Here is a 20,951-nt window from a genome sequence, read left to right on the forward strand (position 1 = left end):
CTTGTGTGGAACCCCAAATGATGATGCCATTGACGTATACTCGAACGCTCTGAATGCCTTCAACAATGTGTTCCACCGCCGTGTGGAAAATTTCTGATGCTGGGATTATGCCAAAGGGCATATGAAGAAAGCAATATCGACCAAACGCTGTATTGAACGTACAGTACTTGGTACTTTCTTCATCTAGCTTGAGCTGCCAGATTCCTTGCAAAACATCTAGTTTGCTGAAATATGTTTCACCAGACATCCCACTGGTGATCTCCTCTCACTTAGGTATCAGATAGTGTTCCCTTTTTATATTTGCATTTAGATCTTTAGGATCCATGCATATCCTAAGATCATTATTCAGTTCCTTTACACAAAATTTCGAATTGACCCAATCTGTCAGCTCTTTGATCTTTTTGAAAACACCAAGATGTGCCATTCTGTCTAATTCAGCTTTTACTCGGTCATGTAATGGTGCTGGAACTCTTCTTGGAGCATGTATCAGTGGTTGAGCATCATTTTTGAGTTGGATCATGGAAGTGAAAGGCGAAACACCAAAAGCCTGAAATATTTCTCGATAAGCCTGTACAATGGACTCCAACATTTCAGTGTGTGTTCAGTGCACAGTCAGTGCGATAGACTCTTCTCACCAGTTCCAGTGCTTCAAACGCTTCAACACCTAGCAGCAACTCACGATCTTCAGCTACTGTGGATAATTTGACTTTGTGAACTTTATCTTTTACTTGGACATCGAGTTCACACATCCCCAATGTGTCAATTTTCTGACCATTATAGTCCTTCAAGAAGACCGGCTTGTTTAATATTCTGTGTCTTAATTTCATAGCTTCAATATCACTGATGCTTATGAGGGTCATTCTTGCTCCTGTGTCTACTTTAACATACATGAGTGATTTATTTATTAACAATGAAACTGTCCAGGTTTCTTTTGTTACTGTTGAAATATCATTTTTATAACTTTTTGTTTCTGTAGGTGACATTTTACTCTGTTCGGCTTCGTTGGCCCTGTCTTCATTCGAGACTACATCGATGAAAAATGTGCCCCCTAAGTTAATATCATCAATAGTATTGATCGACTTCCCTACATTAACTTTCTTGTTTGTAAAACATTGTTAGCAAAATGGTTTTTTACCTTTGCACTTGGTGCAAATCTTTCCAAACACTAGACATTGCCTCGGTAGGTGCCTGTTTCCACATCTTTTACAGGAAATGGTTGCTTCTTGCAAGCTTTTAAAATGGCCGCCGCTGCTGAGACCACTTTTACTTTCGAGTGCATCACAACATCAATGACGTCGGCATTGCTCCCAATTTTCGTGCCAAAACTCCGTGCATTCAGTGTGTTTATTTGCTGTGCAGCTAGTTCACTATGTTGCTCTGTTTCGGCCCCAACAGCGTCACCAATACTGTGGGTATTTCTATTTATCTTAGTGAACCACAAGCCTTCCCTTATATTGATCAAATGACCACACAACCAGTTAGTTAGTTCAAAAGATGGTTTATTTACACACACAAGTTATCTCAACATGCAAACACAATATCTACTACGAGTCAAATTACACATATCAGCTACAATAACCTATACTTAACTTCAGGCAGACTGGCAAATGGATAAGGCCTTTATCTGGATTTCACTTGGCTGGTTCAAAGAAAGTGGCTCTGTCTCTGCTAGGCTCATCCATCAGGTAGCGATAGTTGGTCTTGAACTTAGCTGGCTGTTCCTGCTGCAATTGGGCTGGCACAGGCCAGATCCAAAAGAGACAGAACACAGGGCCGTGCTCTCTTTTATCCCTCTGGGATTTTGCGCTCTTTGGGGTGGTCCTTAACCTTGGACTCAATAGTTCGACAGGGCTCTGATCACTCTCTTCGATTTCAGCCAATAAAGGGGCGGGTGCCTTGGTAGCTGGGCAGGTCCTTTGCAGTCATTGACCTTGGCAGTTATGCTTTCTGAGTAAGGGGAGTGGTGCCGATCAGTCTGTGGCTGTACCGGTTGCTTGATTGGAGTTCTATTGTCCTGGGAAAATGGGCCATTAAATTGCAAATGAGCGGGTGTTTTGATCAGGTCTGGTTACCTGTGTATTAGATACACATAGGCTGTGTATCTGTCTGAGTCCCGGATTGGCCATAATTCCCATGGTCCTTTGCAGGTGGCCATCTTAGATGGCTACATTCCGGCCTTTTGATCCTGAACGCGAAGCGTGTGGATCACACTATCGATCCCTGTTCATCCTTGGTGGACCAGTCACCCTTGGTCAAGGCAAGGTTCTACAATACTCTATCTTATGGTTTGGGACAGTTACCTAATATTCCATTAATACATTCATAAATTAATTCATCTCTAACGGTTACTTTAATTCAGGTCACTATAAAACATTTAATTTATCCGCACAGTTGATCTCTAGCTAACACTATCTAAGCTACTCTCATGCTTCTGGTGAATATCAAAGACCTTATATACCGTTCAAAATTTAGCATCACATTTCTACTTAATCCTAATAAAGTTAAAGAGGTTCATGGTTTATTTCTAGCAGCGATTGTTAAATGAGTTCAATTTTGGTGAATTCCAAAGAAGGTGGGATCGGACTGTTTATATAGGGGAGTGGGAGGCTTTTGCTCACCATTTACGGAGTCGGAGTGTCTGAATGACACTGCAGATTATTGCAATTACTAGGAGGGCCTCTACTATGTATGAAAGGAGGTTCCATTTGGCAATGTTTTTGCACTAGGTGGGGTTTTCGATGTCTGTCTTTATGTGTGGTGTAGTGTCCGGGCTGGTGGTGGCCTGTTGTGTGGTAGTATTTAGGGCTGGTGTAGTGTTTGTTACAATTGTCTGTTGCGCGCAGCATTTGCAGAAGTCCAGCGATGATCCAAACGCATGTCAGCAGTCCTTACTTCATCCTGTGTCTTCTGTTTTCCAGGTAATCCTGGGATGCAAGCACAGTATCTGTTATTATCTTTGGTTAATATCTCGTTTTATTAATCTTTCTCTCCTTACTCCAATTTCCCGTTATGATTTCACCAGGTGTGACTCCCTGATTTTTTTTTTTGCAATAACCTTTTGGAAAGACAAGAAATGCAACATTTTTTAAAGTACAGAGACTCTCGCAGCTTGTGGTCGATGCGGGAAGTGGTCGGACAATTTCTTCGACCAGTCTTTTCTTTACTCGTAACCAGTGGTGGTTGAGGCTGATGCTAACCAGCCGAATTTCAGGGAGCCAGTTTTATAGAGTTTTGTCCCAGGGCTCAGAGGTAGTTTGCGTGTAGCAGCATGTATAGCAGCAGTGATCAGCAACCAATTGTGTCGTACATGTAAATAGCATGTGGGAAGCGACCAGGGGGTCGCGGGAAGTAAAGGAAAGAAGAGGTGAGCGTACAGAACGTGGCAAAATGCATTCTTTATAACGCAAACAAAGGGAGAGTAGAGAAGATGAAACTAAGGCCTGCCAAAGGCAGTGCAGAGTGTACAGAACCATTCCAGAGCGTATGAAGTGACAGGAACATGAGGTGCGGTGGGCCGCTGCAGGAGAAGAATGGGTGGAATCCCCGGGTAGGGCAGTGGTTAGTGCCTTTGCTCCACTACCCGAGCTTAACTGACCGGATGCATTTGAGGTCCTCAGGTAGGGCGGGGACCAATGCCGTTACTCCCTACCTGAGTGACCTGGGTGGTCGTTAAGAGTTTGTAGTCATGTGGAAACTTGTCATAAAGACTGGGAGAACAATGATCTGTTTCTCAACGAACGTGTGCCTTTAACTGACATTGGGTATCATACCCCCGAATCAGAAGAGTAATTTTGTGTCGGGCGACGTGAATTTAAACCATGTAGTAGAAGAAGAAGAAAAAAGGGGGGACAGGCTCCATCAGAACTTTGCACACCTTAATACTTAGGTGGTGTCTCTTTCTCATCATCTGGACACCTCAGGGTTCTGTACCAAACAGTGTTGCAAAAGCATTACCGAAGCGAGAGTCAGCATCTGAATCATTACCATCTCCCGGTTGCCAGACTCGTGTCTGTCGTTTCTGTGCCTTGACCGCGTGGGCCATCGGATGGTCCGAATCGTCGTGCCTTACCAGTCTGCAAGAGTTGTCGCAGTGTCAAAGAGGGGCTTGTTTCGTGTGAGGCATAGGGGCGGTGGGAGTGGAGGGGAAGTCACTGTGGTCAGGCAGTGGCTGTGGCGATGGCTGGGGAAGGGCATGTAGGGGGTCAAAGATATCTAAATCGTGGTTCTGAGGGCTGGGGTGACTGGGGGCAGAGAGATCGCGCCAGTGTTCAGGGATAGTAATCAAATCCGGCAGGCTCTCGCTGTCGTTGGAGTCAAGTGCAAGGTAAAAGTCTGTATCTGTGGGTGGAGACAAATTCGGGTCTGTGGGCGTGAACAAGGGATAGATGGCAGCATGGCTGGGGGAGGGTTGGCATAGGGGTCGGACTAGGTTGTCGATGGGCGGGGCGTGATTGTCTCCTATTGTCAGAGCGATGTGGTGGGAGTGGCTAAATTGTGATCCGTAGACTTTGAGTTGGTTGATGTGGAACCAACCAGTTTTACCATTGGGATACATTATCTTGTACACGGAGGGCCTCACTTTGTCTGAAATGGAATAGGGTCCTGCAAATCTGGAGGAGAGTAAAGAACCGGGGTTGTAAAGTGAAACCATTACTTTCTTGACCGACTGTGTATTCTACGGGATGGACAGTTTTGTCAAAGCAGGCTTTACTCTGCATCTTTCTAGCGCCTAATTGGACAGCTGCAGCGAGTTGTGCCGCTTTAATGTAATCTGTAACCTGTTGGACTGCTTTTTCGTGGGTGAGAGTGGTTACTGTAGGGCTTGCCAGATCTTGGCCTAATAAATAATCAATACCCTTCATGGGCCGTCCGGTCATTAGAGTGTGGAGGGTGGAACTGGAAACGGTGTTCCGAATAAACATGAGAGCAAATGGGAGGACCGTGTCAACGTGGTATTATTCTGTTGCACCATTTTCCTAATGGTCGCTTTTAAAGTTTGATTCATTCTCTCGACAATGCCACTGGATTGGGGGTGATACGCTATATGAAATTTCTGCCTGATCCCAAAAATTGTTAAAACATTTTGCATGACTCTGCTGGTGAAGTGGGAACCTTGGTCTGACTCAATGCTGCGGGGGAGATCCCAGTGTGTGAATATCTGTCGGGTCAAAATCTTAGCAGTGGCCTTTGCTGTGTTTGTCCGTGAGGGAAATGCTTCTACCCATTTAGTAAAGGTGTCGATTACAACCAGCACGTACTTGAAACCATTTCTGCAAGGGGGAAGGGGCCAATGTAATCGATTTGCAAATTTGTCCAAGGGCCATTCACAGGTCAGGTATGACGTAATTATCCTCTCTTTGAGTAACGTTCAAGATTGTTCTGAGCACAGATAAGGCAATTCTCGACATAATGGGTTCCATTACTTTTTAAATCAGGCCACCAACACAAGGGTCTTAAATGGGCAATGGTATTGTCTATCCCCGATGTCCGTGTCCGTCATGAAACTGGTGAATTAGCTGGTTTCTGTCCTGGGTGGGGACCACATAAATTCCGTTTTTTAAAACTATGCCGCCCTGTACAGTCAGTGCGTCCTTCCATTTATCATAAGGGGGCTGGGAAGTTGCCATCTAAAACCTGTTTGAGGATGTCGTCTGCTTTTTGGGCTTGAGATAGATCCTCAATATTGGTCTGGGAAACTTGGACTGAGTGTATCGATTCGCTTTCGGGTGGCTGCCAGAAGTGACCACGGTGTGATCCTATTTAGCTAAGGCGTCTGCCTTTACATTACTGGGTGGGGAGGAGCGATGATGGCTTCTTACTTTAATGATATCGTATGTGCGATCTGAGGCTGTCATGAGAATGTGCTTTGACAACAGGGCAGAGGGTAGAGGTTTTCCATCGGCTGAAACAAAACCTCGAGTTTCCCACAGGAGCAGGAATTCTGTTAAACTGCTGCTTGTGAACCTAGGTGGCCGGGCAATTTTAAAGAGATCTATTCTAGTGGCCTGCGCATCTTCCACGTAAATTCCACAACCAGTAATTATATCTCCATTTTCGATTGTGGACGAACCGTCCACATGAATTTTGAAAGTATCCCCTGTGGTTTGGGAATTCTGTGTCTTACTACCTGCTTGTGTGTGTAGTAACTTAGGGATAAAGGCTCCTGTGTGGTGTTGGGCTGCTATGATCTGGCACTCATGTGGGGACCCTGCATATTGGAGATTATCGGCCAGAAACGTGTGGGTTTTGGTGCGTTTTACCGTAATGTAACAGTAGTGTCAAAGTAACAGTAGTGTCCAGCGAGCTGCTCTGATCTGGTGACTGAACTGTCCTTTAATCTACCGTCCAGTAATAGTTGCGTGGCGGTGTGCTCGGTCAAGATCGTGATTGGGTTGAGGCCTGTGATGTACGCAAAGTACTGTACTGCCCAAAAGACTACAAGCAAGTGCCGTTCACAGGCTGAGAATCCTTGCTCTACAGGGTCTAATATTCTTGAGGGATAGGCTACGGGTCCCAAGTGATCGTGCCGTTCTTGCAGGAGTACTGCTGATAGGGTTCGGTCGGTGGTTGCTACTTCGATGGCATAGGTCAAGTCTGGGTCTGGACTTGTAAAGCGGGGGCTGTGCCTAGGGCGCGTTTTAAATCATCAATGGCGTCTGTGTGCTGCGGAAGCCATTCCCATGGGGCGTTCTTTTTAAGGAGCTCTGAGAGTGGCAAAACCATCGATATAAATTCTGCAATATCCTATCAAACCTAGGAATGACCGGAGTGCAGTGACATTTTGGGGCAGGGGCAATTTAACGATGGACTCGATCCATTTTTGCTCAATTTCTCTTTTCCCGTGGGTGATGATGGTGCCTAAATAAATAACTTTTTCCTTTAAATTCTGGGCCTTTTTGGGGTTTACCTTACATCCGATTGATTGCGGCAGGCCTAATAATTCAGATAAGAGCTCTATGTGTTCCTCTTTTGTGTCCGTTTACAAGAGCAGATCGTCTACATATTGTATGAGGCATTCGGGTCGAGAGAACTTAGAAAGTACGTTGGCCAATTGTCGGTGGAAAATGGAGGGGGAGTTATGGAATCCTTGTGGAAGGTATGTCCATGTGTACGGCTGCCCTTGAAACATAAATGCGAATTTATACTGGCAGGCCCTGTCTAACGGGATGGACCAAAAGCCATTGCTGATATCTTGCACTGTGCAATATTTTGCCTGTACTCCCTATTTGAGCATGGTTGCGGAACTCGTAGCAACAGTGGGGGCTGCTAAAGGGGTTACCTTATTAAGTTCTCGGTAGTCAATCGTTAGTCGCCATGAACCATCGGGCTTCTTTACGGGCCACATTGGGGCATTATTTGTGGAAGCTATGGGTTGAATAACTCCTTGGTCTAACAAACTGTTAATAACCTTTGAAATCTCACCCTCGGCTTGCTGTGGGAAACCGTATTGCTTTTGCGGCTTTGGATCGGGACCTGAAATCTTCACTGTAGCTGGGATCTTCCCACAGTCGTGTTTGTGTTGTGCGAACAAAGCTTTGTGATTCCTGAGGACCTCCCTAATCGTCTGGTCTGCACTAATTGTTTGCGGATTAAACCAATAGTCCCCTACTGAGCAAATCTTGTTTTCATAATCACCTACTGTGAGCGTAGCGGGAGCCCTAGCTGTTTTAGCCATTCGCCAAACACATTAGTTTACTGGGTCAAACAAAAGGTTATGTGAGCTCATAAGGTCAATGCCTAAAATGTGCTCTGCAGTTTGGGGTCTGTCAACTTAAAAGATAGGGTGTTTGGTGCTAATGTTCCCTATCTGGATGGGTACGGGAGCTGTGATATATCCTTGTTGCATGTGGCCTGTGAATTCACTCAGGGTGATGGTGTCCTGTTGAAACATGGTGGAGGAGTTCAAAGTGGTGCGGGATCCTCCTGTGTCCCAAAGAAAATCGACTATGTCCCCGGACTGTGCCTGTAACCACTGGTTTTGATTTGTCCCAGCGTGTGTTACAGACCCAAGCTGGGGAGTCCGAACACCGTGGAGTTAAACACTAATTCATCTGAACGGGTGCTAACATTATGTACGGGCCTAACATTGTTCCTAGGTGGGGGATTTGGTTGTTGGTATCGTTGATGGTTCGGGGGTTTTGTCACCAATCGAGAGCGCAATGTCCCATGTGGCCACAATTGTAAAAACCTCGTGGTGCCTGTGCTCTGGGGTGCTGCCCCTCATGTCTATCCTTGTTTATTCATGCTGGGTCCTGGCTAGTCCTAACTGGGTGCATGTTTGCTTCTATATCGTCCTGATCTGTCTGTCGGTGTAGGATTTGTTCCCATGCTCGAGAAAGTCGTTTGAGTACCCAAACGTCATTGTGTGTGTGGTCTGCGGGGTCGTAGTTTACACAAGCCTTTTGACCTGCGTCTGTGGCATGTGAGATTAAGGTTGCGGGGCCATTTAGTGGTGTCCTCCTCATTTAGGTGTGCACGGTTCAATTGGCCGGAGACTACCATGAAATTAATCCATAGACGACCAGCAAACGGGATCAGGTGTTCTCCCTACTTTTGCAGTGATTTAAACCCTCGACTGGATCTCCTTTGTTATACCCGATGGCATCTAATATGGCTGTTTTCATTTCCTGTAGGGTTCCTCCTGACACATTTTGGGGTTCTGGCAAAGCTGACCTTATGGACTGGTTAAGGCTCATAACAATTAGCTTTACTTCCTCTCTCTCGTCTGGGCCGTACATAACTTTTTGTTGGTGCACCTCCTCAAAGAAGGTGTGCGGGTCTGCGGTGGGCTGGAATGGACTAATTTTCGTTCAAGCTTCTCTTAATTGGGTTATGGATAGTGGGGTGGTGTAAATGATATCAACCACTCCAGCATCGGGCCACCCCAAAGGTGCGGATTCCTCTGCACCTTCAGGGCCCAAGCCCTCACCTTTAGGGGCTAGGCCCACGCCGGAGTGGTTGCCGTCCTGCCGGCTGACGTGGAAGGCCTTTGGTGCCACGCCAGCCATGGCCGAAGGGACTCTGCCGGCCGGCGGAAGTCCGCGCATGAGCATGAGCGTCATCGGCTGCTGACGTCATCCCCGCGCATGCGCAGGGGGGGGAGTCTCTTACGTGTCGGCCATCGTGGAGGTTGATGGTCGACGCGGAGGGGAAGAGTGCCCCCACGGCACAGGCCCACCCGCGGATCGGTGGTCCCCGATCGCGGGCCAGGCCACCGTGGGGGCCACCAGAGGAGAGCTTTCAAAGGGAACCCCGGTCACAGGGTGGGTATCGCAGCAAGCCGCCTCCACACCTAAAGTACCTCTTGGGGGGTCCACCTGGACGAAGCGTTCGGGTCAGTAAGACCAGAAGGTTACATGGCTGCCTGTAGCAGGCCAGCCTTGTCCTGTGCTTCGGCCACTGCCCGTACAGAGTGTCCCAGGCCTTGGACATCCTGACCCATGGCCGATATCTTCACTCCCAAGACCTCCACCTTGGAGTGTTGGCCTGGCTAGCACGCTTGGTTGGCACCGCCTCCTGCCCCTGCAGGAGGTTGGACTTCTCCAACTGCACCTGCAGGCGCTAGATGGTTGCTGACAGCCCCTCATGTAGTCCCCGACTCTGTGTCTGCATTTCCAGCATCAATGGGACCGCCCTTTCCAGAATTTGAAACCCGTCTGGACGGCAGCTAATCCCTGTATCTCTGCACATGTATGTGGCGCAGACCAGAGAGTGCCCCAGGAGCCTCTTCACTATAATGCTCAACAAAGGGGAGTGTCTTTGCGATGTTGGAGGGTGTTGGAGGCAGCTGTGACAGAAAGTCGGTGTCTTCCTTGGACTGGTGTTCAGGGTGTGGCGGGCTGGCGTCGGGGGGCTCATGTCGCTGGTATTTTCTTGGGGATGTGGCCGGGTGCGGGAGACACCAGAAGGGCCTGCCTTGTCACCAGATCTTCCTGAAAAAATATGATGCATGGTTGGATTGCGGGTTAGGGTGGTGTGGGACTTTGGGTGGTGTGGGGGTGATGAAGGGCTGGTAGGGTGGTGTGTGAGGGGGTGGGGTAAGGTGTGGGTGGTGTGTAGGTAGTGGTGTGGTTTGGGTTGGTGCGGGGGTATGTTGGGTGGGGTGGGGGTAGTGAGGTGGTGTGGGGGTGGTGGTGTTGGGATAGTGGGGTGGTGTGAGGGTGGTGGCGTGGTGTGGGTGTTGGGATAGTGGGGTGGTGTGTGGATGGTGGGGCGTTGAGTGGGTGGTGTGGTGCTGGTGGGGTGGTGTGTGGGGATGGTGGGGTTTTGTGTGGATGGTGGGGCGTGTGTGGGTGGTATGGGGGTAGTGGGGTGGTGTTGGGACAGTGGGTGGTATGGGGTAGTCGGGTGGTGTTGGGATAGTGGGGTAGTGTGTGGCTGGTATGGGGGTAGTGGGGTGGTGTGGAGGTGGTGGGGTGGGGTGTGGATGGTGGGATGTTGTGTGGGTGGTATGGGGGTAGTGGGGTGGTGTGGGGTGGTGGGGTGGGGTGTGGCTGGTATGGGGTAGTGGGGTGGTGTGGGGGTGGTGTGTGGGTGGTATGGGGGTAGTGGGGTGGTGTGGGGGTGGTGTGTGGGTGGTATGGGGGTAGTGGGGTGGTGTTGGGATAGTGGGGTAGTGTGTGGATGGTGGGGCGTTGTGTGGCTGGTATGGGGGTAGTGGGGTGGTGTGGGGTGGTGGGGTGGTGTGTGGGTGGTGGGGCATTGTGTGGGTGGTATGGGGGTAGTGCGGTGGTGTTGGGATAGTGGGGTAGTGTGTGGATGGTGGGGCGTTGTGTGGCTGGTATGGGGGTAGTGGGGTGGTGTGGGGTGGTGGGGTGGTGTGTGGGTGGTGGGGCATTGTGTGGGTGGTATGGGGGTAGTGGGGTGGTGTGTGGGTGGTGGGGCATTGTGTGGGTGGTGTGGGGGTGGTGGCGTGGTGTGGGGGTGGTGTGTGGGCGGTATGGGGGTAGTGGGGTGGTGTTGGGATAGTGGGGTAGTGTGTGGCTGGTATGGGGTAGTGGGGTGGTGTGGAGGTGGTGGGGTGGTGATGGATGGTGGGGCGTTGTGTGGCTGGTATGGGGGTAGTGGGGTGGGTTGTGGGTGGTGGGGCATTGTGTGGGTGGTGTGGGGGTGATGGGGTGGTGTGGGGGTGGTGTGTGGGTGGTATGGGGTAGTGGGGTGGTGTGGGAGTGGTGTGTGGGTGGTATGGGGTAGTGGGGTGGTTTGGGGTGGTGTGTGGGTGGTATGGGGGTAGTGGAGTGGTTTGGGGGTGGTGTGTGGGTGGTATGGGGGTAGTGGAGTGGTGTGGGGGTGGTGGGGTGGTGGTGGGGCATTGTGTGGGTGGTATGGGGGTAGTGGGGTGGTTTGGGGGTGGTGTGTGGGTGGTATGGGGGTAGTGGAGTGGTTTGGGGTGGTGTGTGGGTGGTATGGGGGTAGTGGAGTGGTGTGGGGGTGGTGGGGTGGTGTGGGGGTGGTGTGTGGGTGGTGTGGGGGTGGTGGGGTGGTGGTGGGGCATTGTGTGGGTGGTATGGGGTAGTGGGGTGGTTTGGGGGTGGTGTGTGGGTGGTATGGGATAGTGGGGTGGTGTGGGGGTGGTGGGGTGGTATGTGGATGGTGGGGCGTTGTGTGGGTGGCATGGAGGTAGTGGGGTGGTGTGGGGGTGGTGGGGTGGTGTGTGGATGGTGGGGCGTTGTGTGGGTGGTATGGGGAAGTGGGGTGGGTTGGGGATGGTGTGTGGGTGGTATGAGGGTAGTGGGGTGGTGTGGGGGTGGTATGGGGGTAGTGGGGTGGTGTTGGGATAGTGGGGTAGTGTGTGGCTGGTATGGGGGTAGTGGGCTGGTGTGGAGGCAGGGGCTTACTTGCTTGCTCAATGCCAACATCCACCACGGCGACTGACCTCTCTCTGAGCCCACTGACCAGGTCCAGTGCCCGCTGCTCCATGATGGTGAGGGACCACAGATCCGGCTGTCACTTCCAGTCTTCTCTCTCTCTCTGCGCTTGTGTGCGGCTTTGTCCCGGGGGGGAAGGGGCAGAAAGTGGCAAGTGTTAGATAGTCGGAAGCGTGTGGCACAGGGGTTGGGCAGCTGATGGCTTTCATGGCCAAGGCACCTGGCCATGACGGTCAGTATGGGTGCTGGAATGTGCTGCAGTGTGGGGAATCTGCGGCGGGTGGGGTCCGGTCGCCCTCTAGGTGGGTGGGGGGTTACGCATGTGTGGGACGGGGGTTGGTGCCAGGGGGCATGGTGCTGGTTATTCACTCTGGCCGTCCTGTGGAGGATGTGCAGCTTATTCCGGCACTCTTGGCCAGTCCTGGCGGTGGAGCCCATGGCACTCACGGCCTCTGCCACCTGTGCCCAGACCCGGTGTATGGCAGCAGGTGGTAGACTCCTTCTCACCCTGAGGAACAGAGGACCCGCCTCTCCTCCACAGCATCCAACAGGGTCTCCAGCTTTGCATTACCAGACCTGGGTTCCACTCTCCGTCCTGCCATCTTGTTGGCTGGGATGTGTGTGTGTGAGGGAGGGGAGTGGAGTGCTGATACACAGCTGCAACTTGTCAGTCTCTCGAGTGACAATCCCGAACCCATCGAATCGGATGCCATTTGAAATTAGAAAAACTCAAGTTCCACAAGCTTGCCCATTAATGGATGTTGAATCGCTCTGGGACAAGCTCCATTTTAGTGGTGAAGAAGTCCACCGATTCAGTCCAAACATCAACACTTAGTCCCTGAAAATGAAATTCCGGTCCAGAGTGAGAGAGGAAGTGAAAGAGAGAGAGGGAGACAGAGACAGAGAAAGACACAGAGAGAGCGGGACAGAGAGACAGCGAGCACGAGATAGAGATATATTGGGGGAGAGAGAGACAGAGAGGACACTCAGAGAAAAGGAGGTAGAGAGAGAGAGGGACAGAGAGAGCGACACGAAGAACAAAGAACAAAGAAAAGTACAGCACAGGAACAGGCCCTTCGGCCCTCCAAGCCTGCGCCGACCATGCTGCCCATCTAAACTAAAATCTTCTACACTTCCGGGGTCCGTATCCCTCTATTCCCATCCTATTCATGTATTTGTCAAGATGCCCCTTAAGCGTCACTCTCGTCCCTGCTACTACCACCTTCCCATACCAGCCTCCCCGAACAGGCAGAATGTGGTGACCAGGGGCTTTTCACAGTTACTTCATTTGAAGCCTACTTGTGACAATAAGCGATTTTCATTTTCATTTCATTTTTTTTTCATTTAATTTCATTTCATTTTTCCTCCGGCAGCGAGTTCCAGGCACTCACTACCCTCTGTGTAAAAAAACTTGCCTTGCACATCTCCTCGAAACCTTGCCTAGCACCTTAAATCTATGCCCCTTCGTAATTCACCCCTCTGCTCTGGGAAAAAGTCTCTGACTATCCACTCTGTCTATGCACCTCAGAATTTTGTAAACCTCTATCAGGCCGCCCCTCAACGTCGTTCCAGTGAGAACAAACCAAGTTTATTCAACCTCTCCTCATAGCTAATGCCCTCCATACCAGGCAACATCCTGGTAAATCTCTTCTGCACCCTCTCTAAAGCCTCCACATCCTTCTGGTAGTGTGGCGACCAGAATTGAACACCAAACTCCAAGTGTGGCCTAACTAAGGTTTTATGCAGCTGCAACATGACTTGCCAATTTTTATACTCAATGCCCCACCCAATGAAGGCAAGCATGCCGTATGCCTTCTTGGCTCCCTTCTCAATAAGGTAGATCCCCTTTCAGTGACCTGTGGACTTGTACACCTAGATCTCTCTGACTGTCAATACTCCTGAGGGTTCTGCCATTTACTGTATATTCCCTCCCTGTATTAGAACTTCCAAAATACATTACCTCACATTTGTCCAGATTAAACTCCATCTACCATCTCTCCGCCCAAGTCGCCAAATGATCTAAATCCTACTGTATCTTCTGACAGTCCTCATCGCTATCCGCAATTCCACCAACCTTTGTGTCGTCCGCAAACTTACTAATCAGACCAGTTACATTTTCCTCCAAATCATTTGTATATACTACGAACAGCAAAGGTCCCAGCACTGATCCCTGCGGAACACCACTAGTCACAGCCCTCCAATCAGAAAAGCAACCTTCCATTGCTACTCTCTGCCTTCTATGACCTAGCCAGTTCTGTATCCACCTTGCCAGCTCACATCTGATCCCGTGTGACTTCACCTTTTGTACCAGTCTGCCATGAGGGACCTTGTCAAAGAGAGAGACAGAGTGAGAGAGAGACAGAGAGAGAGGGAGACACAGAGAGAACGAGTGTATATTAGAGAGGTAGAGAGAAAAGAGGACACTGTGAGTGGGAGACGCAGCGAGAGAAAGACACAGATGGACTCTTTTTATGTCTCTCCCCAAGACTCTCTCTCTTTCTGTTCTCTCTGTCTCCCTCTCTCTCTGTCTCCCTCTCTCTCTGTCTCCCTCTCTCTCTCAATGTCTCACTCTATGACCCTCATTGCTTCAGGGAGCTTTTTCTCGATCCTTCTTTGTAAAGATAGTGGGACCGGTGAGATCTGTCATCATCTTGCAAAAATTAGCAGATTTGTCGCTAAATTTAGATTATTTCTCCAGTTCATTATTACCGGATGTAAGTTATTTGCAAAAACCATTTAATAATTCTTCAAATGATAACAATTTCTTCTTGAGAATTATCTCCCATAAAGTTGCACCCCCCATGTATCAGGCGCCTATGCCCACGCCCAGGTTAAACATTTGCCGCAAGGTCTTTACAGCACACAGTACAGTGTGAAACTGAGCCAGGTAGAAACTGATGTGTGGCACCATTGGGCGAGAGGGGGTGTGAACAGGGAACAAGACCCTGTACATCTGCCCCTCATTTCAGATTGAACTGCATTACTTTCAAACTTGATGCGAAATGCCACAATATTATGGTCACTCTTTCCTGAGGTTCCTTTCCAATGAGATTATCACTCAGCCTTTCCTCATTGCGCGATATCAAATCCAAAATCACCCATTCTCTAGTTCATTCCTCAACATACGGCTCGGGAAAACTACCTTTCATGCATTCCAGGAATTTTAACATTAATTCCTGAACCCTCATTCCTGAGTCGAAGGAAGACTTGGAAGATTGCGGCCTGTCCCTCCGCAGCTTCCATTCTCGCTTCCCTCAGCCACCCTTTACGTCGAGCAGCAGAGAGGCTGAGCAATTCAGAATTTACAGGAGAGACCACTCTGCTAGTTTGAACAGGAGCTTCAGGCTTTTCAGCACTAGAGACAGAGAGGTGGGGTGGGATTCGGTCTGGTTGATTTGGCTGGTGGCCAATGAATTGGCCAATTCGTCCGTTCTCTGCCCAGTAACAGGTGGTGATTGGATCCTACCCTAGTGCGATGATTCTCAGCACCCTCAGGGAGCAGTTTTACTTCTGAAAGCACAGGGACAAAGGCCTGCTCCCTCTCTTCTTTTCTCTTCTCTGCTCTCTCTCTCTCCAGAAAGACTGGGGTGCTGTATTTCTGAAGCTGCAGAGAATTCTAAAATAAGACGACGTAGATATGAAATGAAATGAAATGAAAATGAAATAAAAATCGCTTATTGTCACGAGTAGGCTTCAATGAAGTTACTGTGAAAAGCCCCTAGTCGCCACATTCCGGCGCCTGTCTGGGGATATGAGGAGTGTTCTTAAAATGGAGTTGTCTATTCATCGGATGGGACCATGTGGTGTCTGATGAAATTGTTATTTTCTTGACTGGAAGCAAAATGTTGGAATAAATGGGTCTTTTTCCAATTGGCAGGCAGTGACAAGTGGGGTACCGCAGTGACTAGGACCCCAACTGTTCACATTATATATTAATGAACAAGGTATAATTACTGTTATATGAATTAAAACTGGGAAACCATTAGAGGCTGCAAACTAAGGCCAATGCCCTCTGCCTCTGTCTCTCTCTCCGTCTCTCTCTCCGTCTCTCTGCCTCTGTGTCTCTCTCTCTCTCTGTCCCTCTCCGTCTCTCTCTCTGTTTCTCACTGTCTCTCTTTCCCTCCATCTCTCACCCTCTCACTCTCTCTCTCTGTTTCTCACTGACTCTCTCCCTCTCTTTCTGTCTCTCTCTCCCTCTCTCTCTCTCTCCATTTCTCTCCCCATGTCACTCTGAACTATACAACTCCCCTTCTCACCCTCCATCTCACACACAATATTTACTCCTGTGACTGGTGCCAGCCCTGCCCACACCCTCCCCACCCTGAGTAACAGCGAAAGGGTTAAATACTCCCGTTCTCCCACAGAATCATCTTGTCCTCCAGTCTCTCGCGGGATGTCCAAACAGAACCCTTACGCAAGCTACGGCGGCATGAGCTGGCACGACGGGTCGGAGAGGGCATGCACCCAGGAACCGGCAGGTGCTGCCAGATTGGAGAGGAGTCCTGTGTTGCCGAGACCTGATGGCGGCCACTCTGGTGAGGAGCAACCGTCGAGGCGGGCATCGCGGGAGCAGCAATACAGCAGGAGCAGCTTGAGAGAGAGTGAGACAGGAGGGGATTCCTCGATGGGAGCAGACACGCCCTGGGACCAGGAGCAGCCGGGGAGAAGTCCCATCAGCAAGCAGCAGAAAGAGATCATTTCCGAGCTTCAGGCCAGAATGGCAGCCATGAATGGTGGTAAGACTGTGCGCGATTTAGGACACATCATCTCGGAGGCTGCCGAATGTCGCTTGACCCCAGCCAACCCCATCCACCTCAACTCCTACACTCGCCTGTGCCTGTTACCTCTGCACAGCACTGAGCTCCCCAGAACTTGTCCCAGTGAACTTCAGCTCGTCCACAGCTCAGCCTCTCTCGTAACCTGGCTTGCAACGCACCCCATTACCCATCCTGTCCATCTGCTCGCGGATACACACTGGCCCCGCACCAAGCCAAGCTCCAATATTGAAGTTCTCCGTCCTCATTTTCAAAGCCCTTCTCGGCCTCTGTAACCTCCTCCAGCACCAACAACCCTCCCTATACCTACCAACTCCATCAGTGACTAAACCCCTCCCTATGCCTCCAAGCTCCTCCAGTCCCAATAATCCTTCCTATCGCTCTAACCTTCTCCAATCCCTACAACGTTTCCTATCTCTGTAACCTCCTCCAGCCCCCCAACCCGACCTAACTCTCTAACCTCCTCCAGCCACTCCAACTTCTATCAACTTCATAACATTACCGATCTCTGTAATCTCCTCCAGCCACAACACTCCCCATCTCTGTAACCTCCTCCAGCCACTACACTCCCCATCTCTGTAATCTCCTCCAGACACAACACTCCCCATCTCTGTAATCTCCTCCAGCCACTACAACTCTCCATATCTCTGTAACCTCCTCCAGCCACTACAACTCTCCCTATCTCTGTAACCTCCTCCAGCCACTACAACTCTCCCTATCTCTGTAACCTCCTCCAGCCACTACAACTCTCCATATCTCTGTAACCTCCTCCAGATACCGAAAAAGTACCTATCTGTGTAAAGTCCTCCAGCCCAAACACCATTCCCTATCTCTGGAATCTCTTCAAGCCCGAACATCCTGTCTACCTCTTTAAACTTCTCCAGGCCCTACACCCCTCACTACCTATGCAAATTCCTCCAGCGTCGACATTCTTCCCTGTCCTCCAGCCTCTATGACATGCCCTACCTCTGTACCGTCCTCCAGCCCCTACACCCCTCCATATCACTGTAATGTCCTCCAGAACTTAAACCTCTCCCTATCTCTGTAATGTCCTCCAGCCCCTACACACGTCCCTATCTCTGTAATGTCCTCCAACCACTACATCCCACTCTATCTCTGAAACCTCCTCCAGCCCCTCTATTCCTCCATATTACTGTAACCTCCACCAGGTCATACCCCCTCACTATATCCCTAACCTCCTCCAACACCTACATCCCATCCTATCTATGTAAGCACCACCAGAACCTATAAACCTCCCGATCTCTGTATCTCCTCCAGCTCAGACAATCCCCCATATCTCTATAACCTCCTCCAGCCGCTACATTCCTTCCTATCTCTGTAACCTCTTCCAGCCCTACAACTCTCTCTATCTCTGTAACCTGCTTTTGCCCTAACATCCCCCCCCCCCCCCCCCACTATATCTGTAACCTCTAAAACACTCCCTATCTCTGTAACTTCCTCTAGATACAATAACCGTCCCTAGCTTCGGGGCTGGTTTAGCACAGTGGGCTAAATAGCTGGCTTGTAATGCAGAACAATGCAAGCAGCGCGGGTTCAATTCCCCTACCAGCCTCACCGAACAGGCACCATGTGTGGCAACTGTGGGCTTTTCACAGTAACTTCATTGAAGCCTATTTGTGACAATAAGTGATATTATTATTATCTCTGTAACCTCCTCCAGCCCCTGCACCCCTCCCAATCTTCAGAAACTCCTCCGAATCCCATAAACCCCCGATCTCCATATCTCCTCCAGTTCCGACAACCCTCTTACTCACTGTAACCTCCTCCAGTCCCAAAATTCCTCCCTATCTGTGTAACCTCCTCCAACTTCTAAACCTTCCCTATTGCTGTAACCTCCTCCAGATCCCATAACACTCCGTATCGCTGGAACATCCACCAGCCCCAACAACACACTCTATCTTAGTAACTTCCTCCAAACCCCAGATCCCTCCCTATCTATGTAACCCCCTCCAGCCCCTACAACGCTCTCTATTTCTGTAACCTCCACCAGCTCCCACACCCTCCTGATCTCTGTAACCTCCTCCAGCACCTAAAGCCTCCATATCACTGTAACCTCCTCCAACCCTTCAAATCCCCCTGTCTCTGTAACCTCCTCCTAGAATCATAGAATTTACGATGCAAAAGAAGGCCATTCGGACAATCGAGCATGCACCGACCCTTGGAAAGAACACCCGACCAAAGCCCACACCCCCACCCCGCCTTTTTGGATACTAAGGGCAATTTATCATGGCCAATCCACCTAACCTGCACATCTTTGGACTGTGGGAGGAAACCAGAGCACCTGGAGGAAACCCACGCAGACACAGAACGTGCAGACTCCACAGAGATAGGGTGAAATGTAGGACCTGGAGGAATTTACAGAGATAGGGGGGTGACCCAAGCCAGGATTTGTACCTGAGACCCTGGAGCTGTGAAGCAACTGTGCTAACCACTGTGCTACCGTCCTGCCCCTACACCTCTCTCTATCTTTGTAACCTTCTCCAGCCTCTACAGCTCTCCTAATCTCTGTAATTTCCTCCAGAAATTACATCCCTCCCTGATCTCTGTAACCTCTTTCAACCCCTACAACCCTTCATGTCACTGTAACCTCATCCAGCCAAAACACCCCTCTCTATCTCTGTATCCTTCTCCTGCCCCTACATCACTCCCTATCTCTGTAATCTCCTCCAGCCCCTACAACTCTCCACATCTCTGTAACCTCCCCCAGACGTTCCAACCCTCCCTATCTATGTAACCTCCTCCATCCCCTACACATCTCCCTAGTTCTGTAACTTCCTCCTACCCCAACACCCCTCCCTATTTCTGTAACCTCCTCCAGCTCCTACACACCTCCCTATCTCTGTAACCTCCTCCAGCCCCTACACTCCTCCTTATCTCTGTAACCTCCTCCAATCCCCTACACCCCTCCCTATCTCTGTAACCCCCTCCAGCCCCTACACACCTCCCTATATCTGTAACCTCCTTCAGGCCCTACATTCCTCCCTATCTCTGTAAACTCCTCCAATCCCCTACACCCCTCCCTATTTTTGTAACTTCCTCCAACCCTCTTCATCACTCCCTATCTCTGTAACCTCCTCGAGCCCCTACACCCCTCCCTATCTCAGGATCCTCCTCCAGCCCCTAAATCCTTCCCTATTTCTGTAACCTCCTCCATCCCCACACCACTTCTTATCTCTGTAACCTAGTCCAGCCCCCTCCGCATATCTGTAATGTCCTCCAGCCCCTGTATCCCTCTCTATTTCTGGAACCTCCTCCAGCCCCTACATCCCTCCCTATCTCTGCAACCTCCTCCTGCCCCTGTATCCCTCCCTATTTCTGTAACCTCCTCCAGCCCCTACATCCCTCCCTTTCTCTGTAACCTCCTCCAGCCCCTACACAGCTCCGTATCTCCGTAACCTCCTTCAGGCCCTACATCCCTCCTTATCTCTCTAACCTCCTTCAGGCCCTACACTCCTCCCTATCTCTTTAACTCCTCCAATCCCCTACACCCCTCCCTATTTTTGTAACTTCCTTCAACTTTCTTCATCCCTCCCCATCTCTGTAACCTCCTCCAACCACTCACCGATCCCTGTCTCCGTAACCTCGTAGAACCTTCCAAGATCTCTGTGTTTCACCAATTCTGGCCTCTAAGTGCCCCCCCCCCCCTCCCCCATCCCCCAATTCCCATTGTTCCACCAATGGCGGCCATTACTTCAACTGCCGGAATGGGGACTGGGGGAGGGATGGGGCAGGAGGGTTGGGGGTGCAGGTGTTGGTGGGCGGGAGGGGCAGCCCGGTGTTCTGGAATTCCCTCCTGCGATCCGACTAGACCTGTCAAAGACTTCCCTGAGCTGTGATGCCCCCACCCAAATGCGGCCTCCAGCAATCACGCGGGTTTTGATATTTCGGGAATGTCGCCCGGGTCCTTTCCTGTGATGCCCACCGCAGCTCACCCCGATTTTTCTCCGTCTTTTACAGAACTTCCGGATTATTCCTTCCCGAAGGATGGCGAGGGAGAGATGGCAACGCACGAAGGTACCTGCTCAATTCTATCTGTCCCCTCCTCCACACACCTCACCACCCGTCACCCCTCTTTCTGAGCTGTGGTGTGGAGCTCCGCGCTGCGCACAGGAAAATCCCGTAATCGTCGCCCTTTGCAGATGAGCTGTCCTGCCAAAAGTGCGTGTTCGCAGAGAAAATGGGACACTGCCTTCCCCTAAATTGAGCCCTCGAGTTGGAAGATGTTAAAGTGAGCGGTTACAATCGATAGAGAATCATGCCCTGTGGCCATCGCCAATTATGTGACGGG

Source organism: Scyliorhinus canicula, chromosome 16 (genome assembly GCF_902713615.1).
Source record: "Scyliorhinus canicula chromosome 16, sScyCan1.1, whole genome shotgun sequence".
NCBI lineage: Eukaryota > Metazoa > Chordata > Chondrichthyes > Carcharhiniformes > Scyliorhinidae > Scyliorhinus > Scyliorhinus canicula.